Genomic DNA, 4,906 nt, shown 5'->3' on the forward strand with positions numbered 1-4,906 from the left:
ATATAAAAAAAAGTCTAGACAACATTTTCCCCGACAAGCCTGTTTCGTGAATTGCTTCACTCTTCAGGGGATTTTATAAAAGCCTGTTTCGTGAATTGCTACACTCAATTCACGAAACAGGCTTGTCGGGGAAAATGTTGTCTTGACTTTTTCTTCTCAAACTAATATTCTGCTCTCACTTCTATGGATGTATTGAGCACTATTTTACGGAAAATTGATTCACAGATTTGTTATATATATATATAGCATCTCAGCATGTCTCTAAGGGGGAAGGGGGATTTTGCGTACCCGCCACCAAAAATGAATAAAAGCAGCAGATTAAGATTCTACTTCCCGCAGTTAAACGGTAAACATGGCCACGTTTTCGTCTTGTCCTCATATTTCACTTAACCTCTCGCGAACCTTCTCAACAAGACAAATATTATTTTTTTCATCTACTACTAGGATATATTTGCTATTCCCTTTTTTCTTTCTTTCTTTCTTTCTTTCTTTCTTTCTTTCTTTTTTTTTTTTTGTATTTTTTTTTGTATTTTTTTTTTGTATTTTTTTTGTTTTCTTTTCTATATTCTTTCTTTTCTTTTCTTTTTCTTTCTTTCTTTCTTTTTTTTTTTTTTTTTCTTTCTGGCAAACTAACATTTCTCGTCTGCCCTAGACGAAATTCAACTCTCTGTTGTTTTAACGTACATTGTGCATTGTTTTTTGTTCAGTGTTCTGTGCGTGATTGAAGACTCTACATCCTGGAAGATATAAGTACCTAAAGCAAGCCGCTAATTCGTTATATTTACTCATTATGATTAAGTGGGCACAAATAAGGGGTAACCCGTGCCTTCCTTACAGATAATCTTACCGCCAAAAGTCTATAATGAGACACTCAACTGCGCACGTCACAATTGACGTCTTTTTTTATCGTACATAATATGTTTTCTAAATCGATTATAAGCACTGCGTTAGTGTTTATTTTATTGTATCGCTATTAAAGCCCCTGGTTACACGTAGCGAGATCTATTATTACCAAGTTCAATCACTTGGCATTAAAGCTAATTCGTTATTCCTGTCACGTATTGTCGCGTAGTTTCAACATCAATCAAATAATCATTCAAGTAAGCAAACATTCATTTGTGAGTTAACTTAGGTAGCCTTGATTTCAAGCACCTAAAGTCCCTTGTATTATATATCTTTAAAAATCTTAATGGCCCCGGTTAGCAAGCATTGTTTTGTTTGCAAGATTAAAAGCATACGGGCGAACGTAACTTGCTGAGTCTATTTTGATTGATTGTTTGATAAATAAATTAAGCATTGAAAATAACGACAAGTAATATTCTTAAAGAGCTAAGTTTAATTTATAATCGTCAAACACTTTAAGGAGCATTTAAGTAAGAACTGGAGATTTAGTCACGAAAGGAAATTAAATAACCTGCAAGAAGTCCACCAAACAAGGCAGTAAATAAGGTAAGTGTATTGTCGATATGTTTGGTTCTTCTGTTCAATATATATGATTTACAAAAAGGAGTATATAAATATATATATATGTATATATACACACCTACTTGCAAGAACGTTGTCATACAAGAATAGAACATTAGTAATTTAGTGAGAAAGGAATACATTAAAAGACAAAAGAAAAAGTTCAGCTTCAGTGATCTTCTTTTGTTTTTTTAATATAATTCCTATCCCACTAAATCACTAATGTTCTATTTTCGTATGACAACGTTCTTGCAAGTAGGTGTATACTCTTTTTTGTAAATCATATCATTATATAAACACCATAACATTTCTTTTAGTTCAAAATCATTTCAGGTGCTTTAAAAGTTAATATGTTCATGTATGATAAAGATTTAGAACCAATAAAGTAGTTCATTCTCCGTACTTGATCATACATTAGTATAGCTTTGAATTAATACATGACGTGTACTCTTCAAACTAAAGAAACTTGAACGAAATATGAAAAATGCCGCCATGGATTTAACATCTTTTAAATCAAAGCTCTTCCATAAAATGCTTTGAACATCAAATTGTACTTGAATCCTATAGCTGGCTCCTTTGCCGACAAGAAAAATTGGAAAAAAACAACAACAACAACAACAGCTATTCTTCAGTAAAAGTAAGTTAAATGGAAGTTTACCAATGATTTCCAACTTTTTTGCAATGGTTATTATTTCAATTTGTAATAAAAAGAATAATATTAGTTCTGGTAAAAACAGAAAAGACAAGAAAGATATGAAAGACGTTCTGAAAAGAACTTCCTAATGTTTCCGCCGGACACGATGTAATATTACTTTCCTACTGGAGCGGAAGATTGTATTATGCTATCTTTAGAGTTAATTCGTGATCAAATCTGTGATTTGCAATTGCTTTTGATGATTATCAATCGCAAAGGTTTGCTTTATATTTACTGGGGTTTTTTTCCTATAAGAATGTCAAATTCGCGTTCCAAGTCATGCAAGGTTGGACCGTTGATGTGTTCATATATATATTTACAGAATTGGATTAAGTCCACCCTTGACACGGAAATCAACGAGCCGGTCACTTAGACGTAGTCGGGTAAAATCTTTCATGATTTAAACGTTTTTAGCGCAAATAAAATGCGCACAAAGACCTAAAAAGCCTGAGTAAGTGTTTTCAAGAGTACGACCTTTCTTGCAATGCACGTTACGTCATAGCCGCCATGTTGGTTTACGATTTTCCCCAACTGATTTCTCACCAATTTTATGGTAACAATTTCATTGTGTTTCTTTTATGTTTTCGAATGTATTTTCTTACAGACAGTTATTCATATTTTAATATTTCGAATTGTTCAGAACAATATTGATTACTTGTTTTGTATTCCACATTATTTACTTCTTACTAAGAATTACTCACTTATAAGCTTTTGTTGGTTTCCGTTTTCAATTTGCAGTGATTGTTATTCACCAGTGCATTAGAGAGCGTCTAGGAGCCTGAAAAACGAAAACTTGAAGTTATTTAGATGTTTGATAATAAAAGAGGGAATTCAACACAAAAAACAATTAATCGTCTAGCCACCCGCTTGCCCAGAAGGCGTTTTCGCTAAAGGGACTTGGGACAGCTGCATTGAGACTTTCTGATCAAGGTATAAATAAGATGAATTTTATAAATATAAAACATTTACTTTTACGCATGTTTTGATATTTCAAATCGGAAAAAAAGAACTGATTATTAATTGTTTTGATTCCACATTAGGTTTCAAGAAAAACATTCAATACGAGTTTGTGAGCCGGCAAAGCACTAGAGAAAACGTATGCGTATGGTTGTATCAGAGAGTCAATGCAAATGAGCCGAAGCGTTTTTCATACTTTTACATGTTTAATACGCAATTCTTGCTTATAGTTTAATGTTTCAATACAATGATGCTAGTTCATTTTTGGCCGAGTCAAGCAAGAGCATGGGTCGAGTACTGTTATTACATCACGGAAGCGAGTGAAAAGATTATGTGGGTGCGTATTCGTTATTTTTATGAAAACATCTTAATACGAATTTATACTTATCAAACCTGCTTCGACAGTTCACAGAACTAGCACTTTATGGAAAGAAGAAGTTGGCGGAGTAAAGTAAGAGCATGGGTCGAGTACTATTATGATATCATATGAAGCATTTTTTTAATTTCAAATGTTTGACCAAAATGGCTTATTCTTATGAAAACCTCTTTGTTAGCATCGATAATTTTCATACGTGCGTTGCCATTTCAAAAAAAAAAAAACTAGCTCTACGAAGAGAAGAGAAGTCGGCCGAGTAAAGTATCGGGTCGAGTCATATTATGACGTCATACGGAGCATTTTAATTTTAAATTTTCGTCATAAAAATGTGTGTTGTTTTTTATTTTATTTTATATTTTCATGAGAAAACTGCTTTGTAAGCATCGAAACTACCAAGAGAGAGAGAGAGAGAGAGAGAGAGAGAGAGAGAGAGAGAGAGAGAGGTGATAAAAATTATCCTTTGGTCATGGTGACTTTATTGATCTCCTGATTACTCGATATATTCGAGGTAGATATCATAAGTATTCAGGCGCAAAGGCGTAGGTTGATTTGATAGGACTGGAGTGAGTACCAAAGAATCAAAAAAGAAAGGATCAAGGAAGGAAGAAAGGAAGAAAGGAAGAAAGGAAGAAAGGAAGAAAGAAAGAAAGAAAGAAAGAAAGAAAGATGAAAAAAGAAGAGAGAATTAAAGATAGGAAGTGCCAATGTCTTTCTGCTTTCAAATAATCTCGAGTAAAGATCATTTAATACAGTGTATCGTCATTAAGAAAACAACTGTTGTCTTCATTGTCTTCGTCATCATTGCGTAGTTGCATCAAACGATTACAAAGCATGCTGGTTCTTCAACCGATCAAGCCGACGACTTTTATTAACCTACCTCTTTAAGGTTAACTCTAGGTCTAACCTTGAACTATAAGATCGTTAAGTAAGAATATGCTAGACTTGAGGGAACGTGATTGATAAACTCTACTCAGGATCCCTTTTCCTGACAGACGCTTCTTAAAAACTGACAAAATTAAATAAGAATCTGATCATTCGGTTTAGAAAAGCAAATCTTTGTTCGTTTAACCGCATAGGTCTCGTTTACCAATTTGCTTTACTCTCAAGGGAATTACATTAGCTCTGATTGGATCTAATAGAAAATGCCCCGAACACTAAGTACCATAAATGCTATTTCTTCACCTTAAATAATTACTCCATACGACCACGTCTCATAAACTGCTGGATTTAAAGGATTAGTTGATGTCTAGCATATCAGTCCATCCACAAGGGTTATAAAAGTTTTTGTACCTTTTAATCGCTTGCAATTAAGAGTTATTTCTGTTATTTTTTCTCTGTCTTGTCATTGGTTGATATCGTAGACCAAAGTGAACACCGGGCTATTTTAATGCTCTTTCACTATAAGTCATTATACT

At 33.5% G+C, this 4,906-nt stretch overlaps 1 protein-coding gene across 1 annotated transcript in view; it reads right to left on the reverse strand.

Moving 5' to 3' along the window:
* Positions 1-2,862: 2,862 nt before the first annotated feature.
* LOC116305027 (galanin receptor 2a) overlaps positions 2,863-4,906 on the reverse strand; it is a 51,826-nt gene continuing 49,782 nt past the window's right edge. The window contains exon 4 of the transcript XR_004198123.1: positions 2,863-2,936. The gene's annotated coding sequence lies outside the window, so the exon portion shown is untranslated. The remainder of the gene's footprint in view (positions 2,937-4,906) is intronic.

This window comes from Actinia tenebrosa, unplaced genomic scaffold (assembly GCF_029948245.1).
Source record: "Actinia tenebrosa isolate PJP-AT-01 unplaced genomic scaffold, QUT_ActTen_1.0 PGA_scaffold16__25_contigs__length_10494907, whole genome shotgun sequence".
NCBI classification, from domain to species: Eukaryota; Metazoa; Cnidaria; class Anthozoa; order Actiniaria; family Actiniidae; genus Actinia; species Actinia tenebrosa.